General features: G+C 36.8%; 1 long non-coding RNA gene across 1 annotated transcript in view; it reads right to left on the bottom strand.

Annotated features, from left to right (window-relative positions):
* Positions 1 to 2,850: 2,850 nt before the first annotated feature.
* LOC131514997 (uncharacterized) overlaps positions 2,851 to 24,957 on the bottom strand; it is a 68,062-nt gene continuing 45,955 nt past the window's right edge. Inside the window, exon 2 of the long non-coding RNA XR_009263377.1 lies at positions 2,851 to 3,257. This is a non-coding gene — a long non-coding RNA (uncharacterized LOC131514997). The remainder of the gene's footprint in view (positions 3,258 to 24,957) is intronic.

Raw genomic sequence — 24,957 nt, 5'->3', positions numbered from 1 at the left:
GAAGTTTGATATATTTAATGCTCCCCCCAAAACTAGACACCAAAAAGAGACCTGCTTACACTGTGAAAATCCCTGATGGGATCCTAAGTAGTGAAATAGCTGCACTGTGACAGTCTCTGTAATCTTTAGAGGCCAGTGGTCCTTATTAGTGTTTTTTAAGTGTAGACCTTTTAGCAAACCATCTACATACATATATTTAAGACTCTCATGATTATCTGAAAGGAAAGATTGGAAGGAGTTGGAGGTAATATGCTTTATTCTATTTTTCTAAAAGGAGGTAATAATATTATTGACTAAGGGATGTATTTTGCATGAGACTATGAGAAATAAAGCATCTATTCTCATTTACCTATTTTCTCCAAATTATCTTCCTTTTCTCTTCTGTTTCTTTGAAAGCTCTTAATAAACTATTTGATTTATGAAAATTATTCTCATACTCCAAAGCAAATGACACTAAATACTGTGCATTTTTAAAGTAAATTAGTGTTCTTTAATTATATATTTTGAAGATTTTAATAAAGCTAAATGGGGAAAATTGTCTTCATGGGAGAAACATTATTTCATGTTGAATAGAGTATTGAATGGATTTTCTGATAGCAGCTTTTTTGTAGAGTTGATATAAAATTTACATTTGTAAGAGCAGGGTGAAGCTAAAACTGAATTCAAATATACGTAAGTTTTTTTCTTTACTAAAAATCAAGTTTGTTAAAAGAGAATCATCTTAAATGGTCCGATGGCCCAAACATCTAATATATTTTTCTTGAGTATGACAGTAGATTCCTAAAGGAAACTTTCAAATCTTTGTATACGGTAATATTATCCAGCAAGCATACAACATTTCTCAAATTCCCAAGAAGTATAAACAACCGTTTTTCCTAAAATGTTAAGTTTTTAAAAATATACACACATTTTAGAGATTTTTCTGCATGCCCCCAAAGAGCATAAACTCTTTATGGTTATCCAGTTTGGCTTTTGTAAATAAACATTTTATTGTTTATAATTCCGCCGGGTAAAAATGAATCAACAAATTTCCATCCCATATATTTTAATGAAAATTCTCCCCACATCTTTAAATACACCCTGAAGGCCTTTTCCCCCTCATTTAAATTACTTAAGATCTTGTTAGTGGTTTGAGATAGGAGAATGTATTTGGTATTTAGAATCACATAACTTTTAGCTTTTTTAACTGGAAGGGATCCTAGGAGATCATTTCTAGAATAACTTCTTCAGTCTACAGATTAAAAAAAAAATTGAATCTTCAAGAAGCTACATAATGCATCTGAGATATATGGCAGATATGTTAATTCCCAGTTCAGGGTACAGATTGGTTCAATAAACATTTACTACTTACTGGGTACTTTTAAACAATTGAGAAATAATGTCAAATTTCTAGGAGCTTATACTCAAGTAGGGTGTGCAGACATGTTCATAGCTAATATCAATAGAATGTGGTAATTATTAAATACGGTAATAACGGCAAGTACAGGAGAAACATAAAAGAGAAAGAACTGACTCACTGGATAAGCACTTTTATTTTTCTTCAGTGAACATTTATCGGGAACTTACTCAATGTCAAGTGATAAGTACTAGTGAACTAAAATAGACACAGTCCCTGATGTCAGTATTCTTAGTCTTTGGTGGGAGTGGGTGGGTGGGGTGGGCAGAGAAGTCAGTGAATTAATCACATAAAAGGTACAGTAAAAACTAAAATAGTGCCTTGACTGAAGTTCTAGGAGGGCACATGACAAAAGAACCTGACTGGACTTGGGGTTTGGGAAAGGTTTCCCTTCCATCTGGTCACTGGGACAACCCACAAGTCGAAGGGAACAGACTCACTGATTTTAGCAGTCAGGTTTTAAAGAAAAAAATCACGAAAAAAAAAATGGAAATAACAAATCCTTTTCTAGCTGGTGTCGTTTGTGCAGAAAAGGCATACACTAAGGGTATTTGCAACTTCACAGGCTTGGGGGAGTCATAGACAGAAATGAAGCCCCTGGTTGTACCAGTGGGTGGCTTCAGTGACTTTTTTCTCCATGGCCAAGTACAGATGCCACAGAGAATCTTGGCAACACAGGGCGTGGATGCCAGCATGAAGACTTCTTTTGCTCTGTCTCTGGACCCAGGATGTTTCATTCATTTGGTTAACAATTTTGTGTGTGTGTGTGTGTTAAAATTTGGAAAAGTAGACAATTTCAATCTCAACAAGTTAAGACTGTATTCCTCTACCCTAGCTTTCCCTCCTCTGTATCAGGTAGTTTTGAAGTGATTCCGAGAATTTATGAGACTCATCTAAGAGAAAATGGAATCGGGGTATTTAACTTGCATTGAATGGCACATGTTTGTATAGTTTTCAGCCACTGCTGGGTAAAGTTAAACTATCAATAACCATCTGATATAGGAATGGCTTCCCCAAATACTTCTCTTGCTCACTGTGCCGATTCACCTGGCATTATAACACGAAGGTGTAGGACCAGAAGTCATATCATTATATGAATGTGGCTTTTGGTGGCCACCACCACATATTTGTGGGTATTGGAGGAGAAACAAGATGTGAAAGGTACAGAGTCTTGAAGCTAGTCTGTGGAAAATCCTTCCAATGATCAGATCTGTAAAACTGCAAACAGACAACCGGGTTATCATTGATGTCATACCAAAAGGAAAGCCATCCCTTGCTGGATATAACCTGATAATGTTGCAAATGTACTTATCGATGCACCAGATTACACTAAATGAGGAAAACAGGGAAGGTGAATTCTGAGAGCTGTGGACAGCATAGGTAAAGTGATATCAAGAAGGCTTTATCACATTCTATGTTAGAGTTCAATTGGAGATACAAGTGTCACACAGAAATGGAAACAAAGGAAGTTTAATATAAAGAAGTATTAACTATAACAGTATTAACTATAACCTACTAAGGAGTAAAGAAAACATAAGGAAAGGAAGAGTAATAGCAGACATGGGGAGCAGCCCCCCATCTAGGGCTGAGGTGGAGCGTCCAAGGAAGAAACACCTTTGGAAGACCCTACCCTCCTCTCCCCTGCCCATGAGATTCAGACTTCACTGGAGACTCCGCAGCCATGACCCACTGGATGGTGGAGACCTTGCAGTAGTGCTGTGAAGACTCTGTCCTCTGGTGTAGGGAAGCCATCCCTGAGAAGACGCCATGCTGAAGAATTCATTGAGAAGCCATCTGCCGGGATATTGCCCTCTAGGGTGCCAGCATAAGCTGCCCATAGGGTGTCCTGTGCCGCATCTTGCTGTAGGAGCCAAAAGAGAAGAACATAACCAGGTACCAGAAGAAAAGCCCTTTCTTCCTTCATTGTCCTTCCATTGTCTTTCATTGTCCCTCCATTGACCAAGCTTAACATCAAGCCAACTGGCAAAGGAAAACTCTTCTAGTATCACAATCAGGCGATGAGGGGTGGGTTTGGAACTGAGAAGCAATAAGCTGATGACAGAATACACCCCTAAACAATGATCATTGCCTATAACCTACAAATCAGGTAGATACTGCAAAACCCAGGGGGGTAACTGAAAAATAAAGAAAATCGCTCCTCTTGTATGTCTCTTCTACTCTCCATACTCTACTATAAACACTGCATTGCTTCACACACTTCTGGTCATCAGATGTATGCTTTTATCCCCCCATACCCAGCAATTCTGTGACACTTGTTAGGTGTCCTACAACTTAACTCAATTTTCGGGGCGCCTGGGTGGCGCAGTCGGTTAAGCGTCCGACTTCAGCCAGGTCACGATCTCGCGGTCCGTGGGTTCGAGCCCCGCGTCGGGCTCTGGGCTGATGGCTCGGAGCCTGGAGCCTGTTTCCGATTCTGTGTCTCCCTCTCTCTGCCCCTCCCCCGTTCATGCTCTGTCTCTCTCTGTCCCAAAAATAAATAAAACAAACAAACAAACAAAAAAACAACTTAACTCAATTTTGACGCTGTTGACTTGGAGATACCATGAGATTCCCACAAGTTAAGGGCTCAGTCCCACAAGACTGCCTCCCTCCAACTTCAAATGCCAACCCCATGTCCTGGTTGTCACCTGCGCTTCTGACCACCTGGCTATAAATTGGAAATTCCCACAACTTCTCCTTGGGTTTGATTAATTTGCTAGGACAGTTCACAGAACTCAGAGCAGCAGTTTACTACTGGATTCCTAGTTTGTTATAAAAAGATTTAACCCAGGAACAACTAGATGGAAGAGATGCAGAGGGCAAGATATGTGGGGAAGGCACAGAACTTCCGTGTCCTCCACAGGTGTGCTCTTCCCCCAGCACCTCCACGTGTACACCAGTCTGAAAGCTCTCCAAAAGCTGTCCTTTGGGATTTAAAAACAATTTTTTTAATGTTTATTTCTGAGACAGAGAGACAGAGCATGAGTGGGGGAGGGGCAGAGAGAGAGGGAGACACAGAATCCAAAGCAGGCTCCAGGCTCTGAGCTGTTGGCACCGAGCCTGACGCGGGGCTCGAACTCACAAACCATGAGATCATGACCTGAGCTGAAGTCAGTCGCTCAACCGACTGAGCCACCCAGGCGCTGTCCTTTGGGATTTTTTTGGCAGCTTCATTACATAGACATAATTGATTAAATTATTGGCCTTTGGTGACTGATTCAACCTCCAGCCCCTCTCCCCTCCCTGGAGGAGGTGGGGGTGTGGAAAGTTCCAACCGTTTAATAACAGGATTGGTCCTCTTCACAACCCAGGTCTTCGTCCTGTGGGCTTCCCAAAACTTGTTTCATTAACATAAACTCAGCTATGCTTGAAAGGGGCTTATTATGAATAATAAAACGAATTCATTTTACCTTTATCACTCAGGAGCTATTTCAGAATTAGGGAAGAAAATTAAATATTATAACAAAAGAAGTTCCTTTGGCCCTTATATAGGTAATGGCAAGGGTTCTAGGAGTTATGAGCCAGGAACCATGAACAAAGACCTAATATCTATTTCTTACTATAAGTCACGATATAATAAGCATATGTTGAGAGGAAAGTGCCCTAAGGGTAAGGGTGGGATTGGGAGATTGGGAAATGGAGTAGCAGGTGGCCAGTGAAGAACCCTGTTATTGTTGCATGTAAGGAACACCAGCTTTCTGTTGTGAGAAATGACAAAACTAGGCAGAGATGAGAGAAGAGTTTTACTAGAAACTTCAGTGGATTGAGATCTGGCCACACAACCTGCCTTGTTGCTATCAGTCTCTTCACTGTAGGTATCAGTACACAGAGAGCAGAGCTGTTGACCTGAAGAAGAAAACAGCCAATTATTTTACTGGAGAAATGGCTTTATTTGGGAATAGAAGAGGAATTGCAATTTGTGACAAGCTATAGCAAAAGCCGTAGGCATATCCAGAGAACAAAGGAGAGGATTGCTCTTATATAGAGGAAGGGGGGAGTTGGGAAAGGGTGTTATAAACAAAAGTCCATTGGAGTAAACTGGAAGTTTGAAGTGTAGTGGCTTTTCATTGCCTGAGTTCCGACAGTCTCTCAGTGGCTTGGCTCCTTGCGAGGCAAGGAGAAAAGCTGCCTTCCTTCTGCTGGGTAATCAAGTAGGCTTCTTCCTGGTGGGAATGAAGGGTATGCCTTTTCTTGTTGAGGCTGCAAAGGGCTGTGAGTGGTATCATGTAAGAGTTCCCCCTTCTGGCTTCCCAATTCCATTTTATTTTTATTTTTATTTTCAAAAAATTTTTAAATGCTTATTTATTTTTGAGAGAGCGAGAGACAGAGTGCAATCAGGGGAGGGCAGAGAGAGAGAGGGAGACCCAGAATCTGAAGCAGGCTCAGAGCCTGATGTGGGGCTCGAACTCATGAGCTGTGAGATCATGACCTGAACTGAAGTCAGATGCTTAGACTGCACCTAGGAGCCCCTTCCCAACTCCATTTTAAATGAGGTTTCCTTTATTTAGTTTCAGAGAACTGAACTGAATTCATTGATTACTGTTAGGTGAACAACTCCAAGTAGAACAGAGCTTGTCTTGCTCATAGATAAGTAAGGAGAGTAAAACAACATGCATTTTATAAAGTATTACAAAACAAGAGAAAATTATGTATAAAGGGATAAAAATCGATGTGGCCTCAAATATGTTTCATGAAACAATAAATATGAAGAGACAGTAGTGTTACAACCAATATGATAAGATAAAAATGCAAACAAGTTTAAGAATGAAAATAAGGAGATAACGTTGTTTTCTCAGATGATTTGATGGCTAAAATATAGAATAGAATATACAGAAACTTAGAACAATTAAGAGGTCAGCAAGGATGCCAATCATAAGATCAAAAGATAAAATTTGATCATATTCCTACGTTTCAGAAATAGTAAATTAGAAAATGTAATTTAAAAGGAAAAAATATAACTTTTGTAGCATAAAAAACTATTATTTACTTAGATTATCTACCAAAAAGGATATATATGTAATTTCTGAAGAGAATTATAATACTGTACTTTGTTGAAGAAAGTAAAAGGAAATTTGTACAAATAGAGGGATATACCATGTATACCGATGACAAAGTTTGCTGTAAATACTTGTTATTCGTTAAAAAAGAAAGTTAGCCTAGAATGGTCTAGAATGGCGTCTAAACACAAAAAAACTATGATCATACATATAAGGCAGAGTCTAATGAGACTTTTAGTGTTTCACTCTTAAATGTGTAAGAAAAGCTAAGGATTACCATGTATATAGGAAAGTTTCCAATACATAAGAAAGATATCAAAACATACAGAAACAACGGGGAGGAGTTAAGATAGCAAAGTAGTCAGTGAACCCTGGTCCCTCGAACACAGCTAGATCAACATCAAATCATTTAGAACACCTAGGAAATCAATTTGAGGATTAAGAGAACAATCTGCCTAATCAGAGGGAGAGAATGTGGCAGGTAGGAGGGGTGGAGACATGAATTGTGGGAGAGAAAAGCCATGGTGCTGTGGAGGAGAGGGAGCCCTTTTTGTGGAGAGAAGACAGAGAAGGAGAGAGGGGGAGAGAGAGCAGAGTGTCAGTTTCACACAAGAAGAACACTCCCTCCAAACCATTGACTGGGGAATGGAGAGGAATGGATTATTGCAAGTTTTTGCATACAGTGGAGCTCAAATTCTGAGGTTTTAGAAGCCCGCGCCATTTGCTGACAGTGTGGTGTGGGAATCCCCTGGGTCGCACTGGGAGAGAACTTTCCTCTCTCTGGAGTAGGTTTGGAAGAGAGTATATTGCCTCTTCAAGGACAAAAGACCCGGTGGGAGCCACTGAGTGGCCGTCAACAGCAGGGGACAGAGGCATGCGCAGAGGGCAGATAACCTTGTGGCAGCCTTTCACTGAGCTTCACCACAAACCCTAGGCACCTGTGTGGCCCTGCAACTGCTTTTCTGGACAGAATGGCACCAGGCAAAGTGCTGTGAGTCTGTCCTCCGGAGGAGGGGAGCAGGTCGGTGCTTTGCCTGGTCCTGGAAGACCTGGAGTTTTGAATCCGCCTGGGACACAGGAGGGGAGCTTGTTTGCTTTTCTGTGAGGACTTGCTGAACAGCTACTGGTGCAAACTACCCTCCCGGGGAGTGTTGCCATCTTCCCCCATCCCTGCCCCCCCATCGCACCTACCAGCATGGTCTGACTTCACAGAGCAACACAGTTCCCCCCCAGGGAGGCAGGAGCCGCTTACCAAACCCTGCCCCCCTGCTCTGCAGGGGCACCTTTACTAGGGCAGGTCTGACTGTGAGCCAGCAGAGGAGGCCTCTCTCCCAGGGACCAGCACAGGCCCCCCAACATGCACCCAACGCTACTGATCATGCAGTGCTTCAGAGGGCTTCAGTTCCAATAGAAATGGGACCAGACTTTCTTTTTTTTTTTTGCCTTTGGAATCAGGCTTACAGTTCTTTTGTTTGTTTGTTTGTTTGTTTCCTTTTCTTGGTTTTTTTGGATCAGGCTTCCTTTTCTTTCTTTCTCTCCCTCCCCCCCCCCCCCCTTTCTTTTTCTTTGGAATCGGGCTTATAGTTCTTTTCTTTCTTTGTTGGTTTCCTTTTCTTGGTTTTTGGATCAGGCTTCCTTTTCTGCTTTTTTTTTTTTCCCTTTCTTTTTCTTTGGAATCAGTCTTACAGCTTTTTGTTTGTCTGTTTGTTTTCTTTGTTCCTTTTCCTTTTTCTCTTTTGGATCAGCCTCCCCCCCACTTTTTTAAAAAAATCAGACTTATTTTAACAAACAAATCAAAGCATACTTAGTTAAAGGTCTATACACTCCCTACTCCAAGTAAGGAGGAACTCTGCAGAGGACTGACCAGTAGGGAAGAGCAGCCCAAACACAACAGCCGGTGCACACAGCACATACCAGAAACACTTCCTGAAGCACCAGGTCTTGGACAGTATATGACCCGTTCTAATATAGCATTACTCTCAGGAGCAAGAAGCATAAGAAGCTTTCATAACATGCAAAAGAGAGAAACCTAGACAAAATGACAAGACAGAGGAATTCTCCCCAAAAGAAAGATCAAGAAGAAATCACAGCCAGGATTTGTTCAAAACAGATATAAGCAACATATCTGAACAAGAATTTATTTTTTATTTTATTATTTTTAAGTATAACTTATTGTCCAGTTAGCTAACATAGAGTGTATACAGTATGCTCTTGTCTTTGGGAGTAAATTCCCATGATTCATTGCTTACATACAACCCCAGTGCTCATCCCAACAGGTGCCCTCCTCAATGCCCATCACCCATTCTCCCCTCTGCCTTGCCGTTCCATCAACCCTGAGTTTGTTCTCTGAATTTAAGAGTTGCTTATGGTTTCTCCCTCTCTGTTTGAAACTATTTTTTCCCCTTCCCTCCCCCCATGGTCTTCTGTTAAATTTCTCTGACTGACTTATTTCACTGAGCATAATACCCTCCAGTTCCATCCACATTTATCTGAACAAGAATTTAGAAAACAGTCATAAGAATACTAGCTGGGCTTGAAAAAAGCATAGAAGACCCCAGAGAAACCCTTGCTGCAGAGATGAGACCTAATAAAAAATGCTATAACTGAGATGCAAAACCAACTGGTTGTAATCACAATGAAGAAGGAAGAAACAGAGAAATGAACAGGTGATATAGAAGGTGAAATTATGGAAAATAATGAAACTGAAAAGAATAGGTAAAGAAAACCATTAGATCATAAATATAGACCTAGGGAATTCAGAGATTCCATAAAGCAGAATAATATCCATATCATAGGAGTCCCAGAAGAAGAAAAACAGGGAAAAGGGGAAGAAGGTTTATTTGAACAAATTATAGCTGAGAACTTCCCTAATATGGGGAAGGAAACAGGCATTCAAGTCCAAGAGTCACAGAGAACTCTTAAAGTCAACAAGCAAGTCAACACCAAGACATATCATAGTGATACTTGCAAAATACAAAGATAAAGGGAGAATCCTGAGACCACCTGTGTACAAAAGGTCCTTAACCTATGAGGGTAGATGAAGAAGGTTAGTAACAGACCTATGCACAGAAATCTGGCAGGCCAGAAGGGAGTGGCATGATATATTCAACATGTTAAATGGGAAAAAAAAATGCAGCCAAGAATACTCTATCTAGTAAGGCTGTAATTCATAACAGAAGGAGAGATAAAGAGTTTCCAAGATAAGCAAAAACTAAAGGAGTTTGTGAACACTAAATCAGCTCTGCAAGAAATATTAAAGAGGATACTCTGAGCAGGAAAGAGAGACCAAAAGCAACAAAGACTGGGAAGGAACAGAGACAGCACACAGGAACAGCAATTTTACAGGTAATTCAATGACACTAAATTTATATCTATCAATAATTACTCTGAATGTAAATGGACTAAATGTTCCAATCAAAAGACATAGGGTATCAGAATGGATAAAACAAAACAAAACAAGGCCCATTTATGTGCTGCTTGCAAGATACTCATTTAAGGCCCAAAGACACCTCCAAATTGGAAGTGAGTGGGTGGAGAACCATTTATCATACTAAGGGACATCAAAAGAAAATAGCCATACTTATGTCAGACAAACTGTATTTTAAACCAAAGACTGTAATAAGAGACCAAGAAGAGTACTCTATCATAATAAAGGTACCTATCCAATAAGAAGATTTAACACTTGTAAATATTTATGCCCCCAACTTGGAGAAAGCCAAATATATAAATCAATTAATAAGAAACTTAATGAAAGTCATTGATAATAATATAGGAATAGTGGGGGACTTTAACACCCCACTTATAGCAACAGACAGATCATTGAAGCAGAAGATCAACAAGGAAACAATGGCTTTGAATGACACACTGGACCAGATGAACTTAGCAGACATAATCAGAACCTTTCATCCTACAGCAGTGGAATACACATTCTTTTCAAGTGTATTGAAATATGGAACATTCACCAGAAGAGATCACAGACTGGGTCACAAATCAGGCCTCAACCAGTACAAAAAGATTGAGGTCATACTATTTTCATATATGTGTACTTTTAGACCACGACACTATGAAACTTGAAGGCACCCACAAGAAAAAAAAAAACTGGAAAGACCTCAAATACATGGAGGTTAAAGAACATGGCTTAGTCAGGAGATTAAAAAAGAAATTTAAAAAAATACATGAAAACAAATGAAAATGAAAACATGGCAGTGTGAAACAATAGAATGCAGCCAAGGCGGTCCTACGAGGGAAGTATATAGCAATATAGGCCTTAATCAAGAAAGAAGAAAAGTCTCAAATACACAACCTAACCTTCTACCTAAAGGAGTTGGAAAAAGAACAGCAAATAAAGCCTAAAACCAGCAGAAGAAGGGAAGTAATAAAGAACAGAGCAGAAATAAATGGTATATAAAAAAAATCAGTAGGTCAATGAAACGAGGAGCTGGTTCTTTGAAAGAATTAACAAAATTGATAACCCCCCTAGCCAGACTTATCAAAAAGAAAAGGGAAAGGACCCAAATAAATAAAATCATGAATGAAAGAGGAGAGATCACAACCAACATCATAGAAATACAGACAATTGTAAGAGAATACTATGAAAAATTATATGCTAACAAAGTAGGTTATCTGGAAGAAATGGATAAATTCCTAGAAACATATAAATTATCAAAACTGAAACAGGAAGAAATAGAAAATTCGAACAGACTCATAACCAGCAAAGAAATTGAATCAGTAATCTCCTAACAAGGAAGGGTCCAGGGCTGGATGGCTTCCCAGGGGGAATTCTACCAAACATTTAAAGAAGAATTAATAACTATTCTTTTGAAACTGTTCCAAAAAATAGAAATTGAAGGAAAACTTCCAAACTCATTCTATAAGGCCAGTATTACCTTGGTTCAAAAACCAAAGACCCCACTAAAAAAGAGAATTGTAGGCCAATATCCCTGATGAGCGTGGATGCAAAAACTGTCAACAAGATACTAGCAAATTGAATCCAAAAGTACATTAAAAGAGTTATTCACCATGATCAAATGGGATTTATTCCTGTGCTGCAGGGGTGGTTCAATATCTGCAAATCAATCAATGTGATACACCACATTAATAAAAGAAATGATAAGAGCCATATGATCCTCTCAATAGATACAGAAAAAGCATTTGATAAAATCAGCATCCTTTCTTGATAAAAACCCTCAAGAAAGTAGGGATAGAAGGAGCATATCTCAACATCTTAAAGGCTGTATACAAAAGACTCACAGCTAATGCCATCCTCAATGGGGAAAAACTGAGAGCTTTCCCCCTAAGGTCAGGAAGAAGATAGGCATGTCCACCCTCACCACTGTTGTTCAACTATGTTGTTCAACATAGTACTGGGAGTCCTAGCTTCAGCAATCAGACAACAAAAAGAAACAAAAGGCATCCATATCGGCAAGGAAGAAGTCAAACTTTTACTCTTCACAGATGAAATAGTACTCTATGTAGAAAAGACTACAAAAGACTCCACCAAAAAATTGTTAGAACTGATACATGAATTTAGCAAAGTTGCAAAATATAAAATCGATATACAGAAATCTTTTTCATTTCCACACACCAATAATGAAGAAACAGAAAGAGAAATCAAGGAATAAATCCTATTTGCAATTGCACCAAAAAGCATAAGATACCAAGGAATGAACCTAATTAAAGAGGTAAAATATGTACTTTGAAAACTATAGAACACTTATGAAAGAAATTGAAGAAGACACAAAAAAATGGAAAAACATTCCATGCTTATGGATTGGGAGAACAAATATTAAAATGTCAATAGTACCAAAAGCAATCGATACGTTCAATGCAATCCCTATCAAAATAACACCAGCATTTTTCGCAGAACTAGAACAATTCTAAAACTTGTATGGAACCAGAAAAGACCCTGAATAGCCAAAGTAATGTCGAAAAAGAAAACCAAAGCTGAAGGTGTCACAATTCTGGACTTTAAGCTGTATTATAAAGCTATAATCATCAAGGCAGTATGGTACTGGCACAGAAACAGACACATAGATCAGTGGAACAGAATAGAGAACCCAGATATGGACCCACAAGTATATTGTCAATTAATCTTTGACAAAGTAGGAAAGAATATCCAACGGAAAAAAGACAGTCTCTTCAATAAATGGTGTTGGGAAAATTAAACACTGACATGCAGAAGAATGAAACTGGACTACTTTGTTACACCATACATTAAAATAAATTCAAAATGGATGAAAGACCTAAATGTGAGACAGGAAGCCATCAAAATTCTAGAGGAGAACACAGTCAGCAACCTGTTTAACCTTGGTTGTAGCAACTTCTTATGAGACATGTCTCCAGAGGCAAGGAAACAAAAGCAAACATGAACTATTGGGACTTCATCAGGAAAAAAACCTTCTTCACAGTGAAGGAAATAATTAACAAAGTAAAGGCAGCCTATGGAATGGGAGAGGATATTTGCAAATGGCATACTGGATAAAGGGCATATTAGATACAATCTATAAAGAACTTACCAAATTCAACATCCCCAAAATAAATAATCCAGTTAAGAAATGGGCAGAAGACATGAACAGACATGTCTCCAAAGAAGACATACACATGGCTAACAGATACATGAAAAAATGTTCAACATCACTTATCATCAAGGAAATACAAATCAAAACTATACCTGTCAGAATGGCTAAAATTAACAACTCAGGAAACAACATGTTGGCGAGAACGTGAAGAAAGGAGAACTCTCTGACACTGCTGGTGGGAATGAAAACTGGTGCAGCCACTCTGGAAAGCAGTATGGAGGTTCCTCAAAAAGTAAAAATAGAACTACCCTACAACTCAGCAATTGCACTTCTAGGTATTTATCCAACGGGTACAGAAATACTGATTCAAAGGGGCACGTTCACCCCAATATTTATAGCAGCGCTATCAACAATGGCCAGATTATAGAAAGAGCCCAAATGTGATTGACTGATGAATGGATAAAGAAGATGTGGTATATACATACAATGGAATATTGCTCAGCCATAAAAAAGAATGAAATCTTGCCATTGGCGTCAACGTGGGTGGAAATAGAAGGTATTATGCTAAACAAAATAAGTCAATCAGAGGAAGATAAATATCATATGATTTCACTCATACATGGGATTTAAGAAACAAAACAGAGGAACATTGGGGAAGGGAAGGAAAACAAAATAAGATGAAAACAGAGAGGGAGGCAAACCAAAAGAGACTCTTAAATACAAAGAGCAAACTGAGGGTTGATGGAGTGGAAGTAGGTAGGGAGATGGGCTAAATGGATGATGGACATTAAGAAGGGCACTTGTTATGATGAGCACTGGGTGTTGTATGTAAAGGATGAATCACTAAATTCTACTCCTGAAACCAATATTACACTATATGTTAACTAACTTGATTATAAATAAATCTTGGAAGGTAAAAATTAAAAAAAAAACATACAGAAACAGATACTGATAATATAGAAAACAAATGAAAATTTCAAAGAAATTACAACTTATGTTTTTAAAAGATAAGAGAAATTATGGAGCCCATGGAAAAAAGAAGAGAATGCTACAAAAAAATTAATCAGAAAAATAGTTACTGAAAAATAAAGATATGATAAATGAAATTAAGAATTCAATAATGAGTTTGAAAGTAAAAGATAAAGAAATCTTCCACTAAGTAGAAAATCATAAAAAGTGACAATAAGACAGGAAAGATAAGAAAATTAGAGAATTAACTCCAAATGTATAGCATCTAAGAGTAGAGATTTCATTGAGAGAACATAGATAACACATTGGGGAGGAAATTATCAAAGGCATAATAAAAGCAATTATCCAAAAGAGAGGGATGTAAAAAAGTTTGCTGAATATTCAGCACACATAATTAGAAATATCATATCAAGACCTTTAATCATGATATTTTAGAATACCAGAATGTCCTAAAAGCTACCACAGTGAAAAAGAATAAAATATGACCTTTTGTAGCAACGTGGATGGAACTGGAGAATGTCATGCTAAGTGAAATAAGTCATAAAGAGAAAGAGAGATACCATTTGTTTTCACTCTTTTGTGGGTCCTAAGAAACTTAACAGAAGACCATGGGGGAGGGGAAGGAAAAAAAAAGTTAGGGAGGGAGCCAAACCATAAGAGACTCTTAAAAACTGAGAATAAACTGAGGGTTGATGGGGGTGGGTGGGTGATGGGCATTGAGGAGGGCACCTGTTGGGATGAGCACTGGGGTTTGTATGAAAACCAATTTGACAATAAATTTCATATTAAAAAACAAGCAAACAGGTCAGGTATAAAGGATCTGAGTGACTCAAAATAAATAGTGAATTCTACACCTAGCCAAACTATCAGTCAATATAAGTGCAGAATAAGATATTATCAGACACATTAAGTCTTTAAAAATTTATCTCCCATGCAGCACTTCTTCAGAACCTAATGAAGAATGCGTTCCTATCAAAACAAATACATAAACCAAGAATGAGGAAGACCTAAGATCCAACAAACAGGATACAGCATAGAGGAAGATAAAGAGGAATCCCAGGATGACAACTCTGTTGAAGGCTTAGAATCCAGTCCAAATGAGAGCCAGAAGGTAAGAGAGTTCCAAGGAGAATGGAGGTATTTCTAGTTCAAAAGTGGAACCAAAAACATCAGTATGGCAGTGTAGAAAATTATATTGAGCAGTGTTTTTATAAGATTGTGGAGGATGTAGAAGGCATCCATAGATTTAAAGACATGAAAGCAAATGAAATAAAAGAGAGGTATTATGTAATTCCAGGAAGAACCAGAAGAAGCACTAGAAAAGGAATTAAGTCATAATATACTCAAGAGTAAAAAACACCTACATAGTTATATTAAGAATATTATACCATAAAACTTGTAACAATACTAGGAAAATGGGAAGAGGGGAAGAGGAAACCTAAGAGATTTTCATCTAACAGAATAATTAGTAGGAAGTCTAACATAGTTGACAATATGCATTAGATGTCTATTATTTCGCGATGTGGAGAAAATCCCAAAATAAATAGCAAAAGTAATAAAAAATGATTATTTTAGGGTAGTGGGAGTGGGGACGGGGATGTGGGAGAATTTGTTGTCTATGCTGTATGCTGCACATATTGTAGTGTTTCCAAATAGGATCATTATTGGTATTTTGGGTGCTAGTGCTTTTTTCTGTGGGGCATCCTATGCATTGTGGGACATTTGGCAAACCCAATCTTTGAGTATATAATGCCAGTAGCCCCTCCTGGTATTTGTGACAAATCTAAATACTCCTACACTCTTCCTAAAGCCCTCTGAAGGAAAATGGCACTTGGCAGCTGAGAACTATTGTATTTCTTTGATAAAGAGAAAAACTAATTGTAGAAATAAATAGAACATGTAGGATGTAGAGAAAGGTATACTCAGAAGAAAATCCATAGGGCTAAAATAATTTCATTATAAAGAAATATATAAGTGGAAACAAATTAAATATTCACTTCAAGAAACTTGAAAAAAAACAGAAAAAAAACCAAGAAAATTAGGAAAAATAGGTAAGATTTAAACAAATGAATGAACTAATAGAAAAAAATAGACTTGATACATATAAGATCTAGCTCTTTGGAAAGATCAAAAGACTTAAGAAACTTCTGGCAATGTTAATCAAGAAAAAAAAAACCTCAGGAAATTACAAATATATTATATGGAAAATAAGTGGTATAACTTCAGATTAAGAGGATATTTTTAAAAAATGGGAATATAGTACCATATCATACAAACATATTTGAAAATTTTAATGAAACATGATTTTCCTAGCACAATAACATAGAAATAAGGTACTCAAAATTTACCTTCAAAAAACCAAACACACACATTTAGAAAAATAAACTCAAAGCTTATATTACATAGAAGTTCTAGAAATTCTAGGAACCTTCAAAGAAGAATATTTCTACATCACTGGAACTATTTTATAAAAAGAATCAAAAATTTCCATATAACAATAATATGAAAATGGAGGGTATGAGCATACACATGCAGATCCTGCGGGCCAATTTAATTTTATTTGCAAATACAGAGTCAAATTCTAAGTAAAATATTAGCAAATTTTATTCAACAGTATAAAAAAAGCCCTAATAAATTACACATTTTATAATGACCAACCCATATAGGAATGTTTCATCAAGAAATCCAAAGGATAATAATAATTTGTTAATCCCAATAAATAGTAGTAAATGCATTTTATGAATCACAATATACATTATTGATGTGTTTTTTTTTTTTTTAATTTTTTTTTTCAACGTTTTTTATTTATTTTTGGGACAGAGAGAGACAGAGCATGAACGGGGGAGGGGCAGAGAGAGAGGGAGACACAGAATCGGAAACAGGCTCCGAGCCATCAGCCCAGAGCCTGACGCGGGGCTCGAACTCACGGACCGCGAGATCGTGACCTGGCTGAAGTCGGACGCTTAACCGACTGCGCCACCCAGGCGCCCCATATTGATGTGTTGTTTTAGAACACTAGGAGTAGAAGGCCACTTCCTCGACTTTTCTTTTTTTAAGCAGGCTCCACGCTCAACATGGAGCCCAATGTGGGGCTTGAACTCAAGGTCCTTAGATCAAGACCTGAGCTGAGATCAAGACCTGAGCTTAACTGAGACACCCTGGCACCCCAAATGAATATTATTATTTGGAATAGTTACATTTCCAGTGTTGTTGTTTTGGGCTAACATTTTGTTATTAATGCCCAGTTTTACTGCACTGTGTTCTGAGAGGCCAGATCCCACTAAGCAGCATCATTATTCATCAGTGGGCTTTTCCATTAAAATCGAGATGCAGGTAGGGATGCAGATAATTGTTATTCTTGCACACTGTTCCGGACCTGGTACTCAAGGAGCTAAAAATTTAAATAAATAAGAAAAGGGAGGTATAAAGGCTTTTGTAAGTAAGCATAAAAATCATTGTTATTTGCAATAACATAACTGCCTACTTAAAAAAAAAATTATCTGGAAGTGAATGAGTTGAAATGTGGTTGGTTTCAAAATCCATATGCAAAAAACAATAGCTTTGCCCTCTGCCTAGAATAATAAGCAGCTAATAAACAAAAATTTAAATATTTTTGTTACTTTAAAAAGTAACAAAAACGTGAAATAAAAAACCTATCATGCCCTTGTTACATCTCTATATATTGGAACAAATGCGACAATCTGTGGAAAGAGTGTGTACTTAAAGTTCTTGGTTCTCTCTAAATTGCAATTCAGCTTAAACCAAATCAGTATAGGGGCACTTGGATGGCTAAGTTGGAAGAGTGTGTGACTCTTGATCTTGGGGTTGTAAGTTCGAGCCCCACATTGGGGTAGAGATTACTAAAACAAACTTGAAAAAAGAAAAAAACCCAGCATATTTCTAATGATATTTAAAAAAGAAATCATTATGAAACTTTTTTCTGAGAACTTATTAATTTTACATTTAATCTAAAAGAATAAAATTTTAAAGTTAAAAGATAATATGCAGTTTCCATAACTAAAACCTGATGGTTCTGATATCAGAGAAGATACACATATCAAAAGAATGAAACTAAATGTAAAAAAGACCCACAGGGGCATCTGGGAGGCTCAGTCAGTTAAGTTTCCAACTCTTGATTTTGGCTCAGGTTATGATCTCACGGTTCCTGGGATCGAGCCTGTGCTGGGCTCTGGGCTGACAGTGCAAAGCCTACTTGGGATTTTCTCTCCCTCTCCCTCTGCTTCTCCGCTGATAGTGTGCACACGTGCACTCTCTCTCTCTCGCTCAAAATAAATAAATAGACATTAAAAAAAACCCAAATTTATAATTGAGTAACAAATTTAAAAACTTAAGTCAGTGGGGGAAAGGGATTATTATTCCACAGCATACCGTGATTTAGATTTTTAATTACGTATGTCTTAAAAAAATAACTTCCTATGGCTAAAACACCAAAAATTGAGCTAAAAGCATGTGACAAACCAATAAAAATCAGTTACAAAACGTGAAAGATTATTAAATCTTTAATATATAAATCGCTACAAAAAAGAAGCTGGGGAAAAAACAAATGGAAACAAAACAAAATCACTGCAGATGATACATAAATGGCTCATATAGCTTAGATTCTTGTGGTGGAAATAAAAATTAAATTAGCTCTATTGTAGGTAATTTTAAACTATGCATTAAAATTCTTCCGGTTGTACATACTCTCCAATCTAGCAATTCTATTTCTAGAAATTTATCCTAAGGAAATAAATAAGTACGCAAAATGTATGTATGAAGATGTTGACCCAACTTGGTCCTGATAATTCTTTTTGTATATTTTAGGATTCAGTTTGCTAATATTTTATTAAAGATTTTTCATGTATGTTCATGAGCAATGGTGGCCTGTAGTTTTCCTTTCTTGTGATATCCATCTGGTTTTGGTATTGGGGTGATACTGGCATCATAGGTTGAGTTAGTGTTTTCTCTCCTTGTATTTATTGGAAGAAATTGTGGAGAATTGGTATCCGTTCTTACCTAAATATTTGATAGAATCCACCAGTGAAACTATCTGGGTATTGTGATTTCCTTTTTTGAAGGTTATTAATTTTTGACTTAATTCCTTTAACAGATACATTAATAGCTACATATTAATAAATATATTCAGAATATCTATTTTTCCTTGTGTGAGTTTTGGTCATTTATACCTTTTAAGAAATTGGTCTATTTCATGTAACTTATCAAATTTGTGGGTATAGAGTTATTTTTCAGCATTTCTTTCTTATCCTTTAAAAATTTTTTTTAATGTTTATTCATTTTTTGAGAAAGAGAGACAGAGGGTGAGTGGGGGAAGGGCAGAGGAGAGAGGGAGACACAGAATCTGAAGTAGGCTCCAGGCTCTGAGCTGACAGCACAGAGCCTGACACAGGGCTCGAACTCACAAACCATATCATGACCTGAGCCAAAGTTGGTCGCTCAACCAATTGAGCCATCCAGGCTCCCCTTTCTTATCCTTTTAATATCCATGAGATCAGCAATAAGAATCTATCTTTCATATATTGGTAATTTATGTCCTCCTTCCCTCCTCCCCCTCCCCCATTATTTTATTGATCTTTCAAAGAAACAGCTTTTGTTTTTATTGATTATCTGTATTATTTTTCTGTTTTCATTTCATTGATTTTTGCTCCAATTTTTATTATTTTCTTTTGATTCCTTTAGGCTTAAATTGTTCTTCTGTCTCTACTTTACTAAGGAAGAAATTTAGATTATTGATTTTAGATATTTTTCCTTTCTTAAATATGCATTTAATGATGCTACAAATTTCCCTCTAAGCACTGCTTGTGCTACTTCCACAAATTCCAAGTTTTAGATTAAAATAATTGTTTATTTGTCTTGAGACTATCACTTTTACCCATGTGTTACTTAGAGATTACTTTACCCATGTGTTACTTAGAATGTTTAGAGATTTTAAGCTTTAAGTTGTTAATTTCTAGCTTACTTCCATTGTAGTCTGAGAACATACTTTGTATAATGTCTTTCTTTTTCTTTCTTTCTTTCTTTCTTTCTTTCTTTCTTTCTTTCTTTCTTTCTTTCTTTCTTTCTTTCTTTCTTTCTCTACTTTCCCCTTTCTTTCTTTCTTTCTTTCTTTCTTTCTTTCTTTCTTTCTTTCTTTCTTTCTTTCTTTCTTTCTTTCTTCTTTCTTTCTTTCTTTCTTTCTTTCTTTCCCCTCCTTCCTTTCCCTTTCTTTCTTTCTTTCTTTCTCTTTCTTTCTTTCTTTCTTTCTTTCTTTCTTTCTTTCTTTCTTTCTTTCTTTCTCTTCCTTCCTCTTTCTTTCTTTTTCCCTTTCTTTCTTTCTTTCTTTCTTCCTTCCTTCCTTCCTTCCTTCCTTCCTTCCTTCCTTCCTTCCTTCCTTTCTTTCTTTCTTTCTTTCTTTCTTTCTTTCTTTCTTTCTTTCTTTCTTTCTTTCTTTCTTTCTTTCTTATCTGATAATACATGCTTTATGGCCCAGACTGTGGTCTGTCTTGGTGAATGTTCCATGCACACTTGAGAAGACTGTGTACTCAAGAATGGGTACATCCAATGTTATTGGGTGGAGAATTTTGTAAATGTCAACTAGAACAAGTTGACTGGCAGTGCTTTTCAGATCAACAAAATCTTTCCTGATTTTCTGCCTGCTTGATGTATCAATTACTGAAAAAAAGTATGTTGAAGTGGGTTTATGTGTTTTCTCTTGCAGCTCCATCAGTTTTAGGCTTACCTGTGTTGATGCTCTGTTATTAGGTACATACAAATTAATGATGGCTATGCCTTCTTGAAGAATTATAGTCCTTTATTGCTATGTAATGTCACTTTTTATTCCTGATAATTTTCTTTGTTCTGAAGTCCACTGTGTCTTAAATTAATATAGCCACTTTAGGTTAGATTATTGTTAGCATGGCATATCTTTTTCTGTCCCTTTGCTTTAATCTGAGTTTTTGTATTTAAAATGAGTTTCTTGTAGACAACATATAGCTCATTTGTTTTCATTCACTTTGACCATTCCTTTCTTTTAATTCGTGTATTCAGACCATTCACATTTAAAGTGATTATTGATATGGCTGGATTAATATCTGCTATATTTTATTACTGTTTCCTATTTGTTGTACTTTTTCTTTGTTGCTTCATTCACCATCTTTTTGTGCTTTCTCTGTTTAGATGGGACCTTTTTCATGGTCCATTTTATCTCCTTTCTTAGCATATAATTTAGACTTCTTTTTAGAAACATTTTGTGCTTGCCATAGAGCTCAAAATATGCATTTTAATCTAAGCTAAATTCTTCTGCAAATCACACTGTACCACTTCAGGTGAAGCGTATGTACCTCGTAACAGAATATTCCCAGTTCCTCCCTCCAATCTCTTATGAAGTTCATTTTACTTGTCTATATGTCATAATCATCTGATATATTGTTACTATTCTTACTTTAAATAACAAATTATCTTTTAAATCAATTAAAAATAAAAATAAAATATTTTATTTTACCTTAATGTATTCCTAATAGATCTGAATTTCTGACCTATCTTATTTTCCTTCTCTCTAAAGAACTTCTTTTAATATTTCTTGCAGGAGACATCTGATGAATTCTTTGTTCCTGTTTATCTGAGAAATTGTATCTCTTTCACTTTTTAGGGATAATTTTGCTGCATGCAGAATTCTAGAATGGCACATTTTTCTTTTGGCACCTTAAATGTTTCACAGCACTCTTTTTAATTTTTTTTTTTATTTGCATGGTTTGTGATGAGACGTCTGCTGTAATTCTTCTTCTTCTATAAGTAAGGTGTTCCCATCCCTCAGCTTCTTTTAGTAGTTTGTCTTTGATTTTCTGCAGTTTGAAAATGAAATGCCTCTGTATTTTGACATTTATCCTGTTGGGTGTCTCTGACTTTCTTTAATTTGTGATTTGGTATCTGTCATTAATTTTGGAAAATTCTCAGACATTGCTACTTTCAATATTTATTCCAGAATATTTCCATTCTATTTTTAATTGTTATATTCCAAATGTGTGCATTTTATGCCTTTGAATTTACCATAGTTCTTGTATATCCTATTTTCTTATTAATTTTTTTCTTCTTTGCATTTCAGTTTGGAAGTTTCTATTCATACCTCTTCTGGCTCTCTGATTCTTTCCTTAGCTGTGTCCAGTCTACTAATGAGCCCATCAAAAACATTCTTTATTTCTGTTACAGTATGTTTAATTTCCTGCATTTCTTTTCAATGTTTAGAGTTTCCATCTCTGTGCTACATTGCCTGTTTGTTTTGGCATGTTGTCTATTTTCTAGTAAATTCTTTAACATATTAATCATAGTTATTTTAAAAATTCTGATATTCCAACACCTGTGTGATATCTGAGTCTGCTTTTGATGCTTGTTTTGAATCTTTAGACTGTTTTCTTTATTGACTTTTAGTATGCCTTGTATTATTATTATTATTATTATTATTATTTTTTAGATTGACATAATGTGTTGGATAATAAGAATTGTGGTAAATGGCCACTGGTGTGAGTTTCTCCGTTGTTATCTGTTAGGAGACCAGATGTGTTTAATGTTTGTTGTAGGTGCCAGTGGCTTAAAGTTTCTTCAGTGGTTTCTTCTTCAGTGGTTTCTTCTTGTGGTCACCCCTTTGTTTTCAGGATTCTCTGAGAACTCCTTCTAAAGTAGAGTCTGTTCCTTGCAACTCTGCTGGCTATCATCCACTGTTCTTATATCGGAGCCCTGTTTTGATGTAGTGTTTTGGTGTGAGTGAGAGGAAGTGTTTTATAATCTTAAAATTAAATCTCAGTCTTTTAGTGGGCCTGTGACCTTGGGCTGTGATTTTTACGAGCGTTCAGGGTTTTTTTCCCCTCCACCTAGATGAAACAGAAGAGCAAGAGGGGGCTGGAATAAGATAAGTGCCCTTTTCCCAAGGGAATAAGGCTCTGATAAAGTCTTTTCCCCTTGTTATGGAGAACATTGTGGGCACATTTCAATATGACCACTCTCCCTTTCTTCCACCCTGGACACGAGGGGATCTCTCCCGGTTCTTGGTTCCAAGTGCGAACCTTGTGAGATTCCTGGCAGTAAAACCCACAGAAATCAGACTTTCCCTGAGACTGTGGCCCCCAGGAGTTTCTCATTGTCATTCTAATCCATGTGCAGACTCAAACAATTTGTCAGAATTGTCATTTTTGTGTACCTATAGTGCATGGCTCCTGCTGTGTCTGCTCTGGGTAAACAGATGTTGGCTGTGGTTTTCTGTATTCTCTGGTCTTTCCAGACTCAGCATTCTGGTTTGCCCTATGACCTCAATTCTCTGATGGAGGCCATTGATCTTTAATTTGTTTAGTGTTTTTTCTTATGTTAAGAATGGCAGTGACAATTTCCAAGCTCTTTACATGTCAGAACTGAAACTGGATATTGGGCTTATTTTTCATAAGTTTTATTTTGCTTCTGTCTCGTTTCTTTCCTTTTGAAATTTGAATTGTACAGTGACCATGCATTGCATGAGTAACTGAGATCTTAGTGGTCTTCTCTTCCATTCAAACTGATCCTCTTTTGGCCTGACATCAATCAGGACCTGAAACTGAGACCCTTTGCTGGTTTTCACGTGAACCCCAATTGTACTTACCATTCATCATCATTCTTCTCTTTTTCTGAATTTTATAGTCCCTACCTGAGATTTATGGAGGCACTGGAAAGGATGACAGTCACACGCTGCACATCATACCCCAGACAAAGCCCCATTGAACACATCTCTTACAAAGTCCCTCTGTCCTGTTGCTGCTTTAGATATTCTACTTCACTTTAGATATTCCTCTGAAACCTGCATCATCCCCAGCAATTGTACTCAGCTTCCATTTCTAAAAAAAAAGTTGGATTCACAAATAGAGTACCTATTATTTTATGGAGCTAAGCACATTGTTAATGGGAAGTGAGATAATGAAATGCTCTGTCTAGCTGCACCTTAGATTATACTTTCCTCATCAACGGCCATTTCCAGGTAGCTCTAATTCAACTACACTCTTTTACTGTGGTAGGCTGCTTTTATAACCCCCCTCCAGACTGCCTCCAAACTCTAGAAACTTGGGTTATTTCTACAGAACAGCACAGTATCCTGTATCCTGATGAACCTGACCCATCCATTGGTCACATACATTGTTCTTGAGTCTTTATCTGTTTCCCTCTGATACGAAGTTTAAGTTTATAGAGTACAAAACATAAGTCATAGACTATATTTTAGTCATCTTTTAATCTTTAACATCTTGCACTATGCCTGACATGTGGGAAGTGCTCAAAAATAGTTTGGTAAGTGAATGAATGACTTATTGGTGGTGATTTTTTTTTTATCAACAAAGTGGGAATCTTTGTATACATTTACGATACCAAAGGAAAAACAACTTAGAACAATGAATGCTAATTAATATGATTTTCACTAAACTTTCATACATTAAAATTTTCCTTAATACTTTGCCCAAATTTGAATCACTTTTGAATTAACTTGGGGATTACTAATGAAACTAGAATAAAGTTTCCTGAAGGGCTTTCTCAAAAATAACTCAATTATCCAAGTTAAGCATGTTCCACATGAAGAATTTTAATTCTGTTCTCTAAGGGTTTAATTCATGAATTGCATGATTTGTCCATTCTTATTACAAGAATAATCCATAGGCCTCTAATGTAAAATTAATTTATTTCCCTACAGCCCTCATAGTTTTTATTAGCTTCTTTCCAATATTAAAGAATGTTAAACTGTGAGATTATATATTTTTTCCTAGAAGATAAACATGTCAATACTATACACAGTGAGGTCTACAAATCCTGTATTTAGCAATGAAGACACAGTATTAAGACATTGTAGTCATCTATGTAATTCATTATGGTTCATCAGAAAACTTATCCTGAGGTCTTTGGTGTTCATTGTCAGCAATGGATAAGCGTGCTTTTCTTACATTTTGCAGCTGAGTGAATGACAGCTAAATACGTAAGTGGTTTTCCAAACAGACTACTCTCTGATTTGTGCATACATAACGTATATTTAATTCAGAGGTTTTATTTATGAGATTTCACCAATATAAAATTTTCATTT

The sequence above is a fragment of the Neofelis nebulosa genome, chromosome 6, assembly GCF_028018385.1.
Source record: "Neofelis nebulosa isolate mNeoNeb1 chromosome 6, mNeoNeb1.pri, whole genome shotgun sequence".
Classification (NCBI taxonomy): domain Eukaryota; kingdom Metazoa; phylum Chordata; class Mammalia; order Carnivora; family Felidae; genus Neofelis; species Neofelis nebulosa.
Note: the sequence above shows the minus strand (reverse complement) of the source record. Positions and strands in the feature narration are given on the sequence as shown.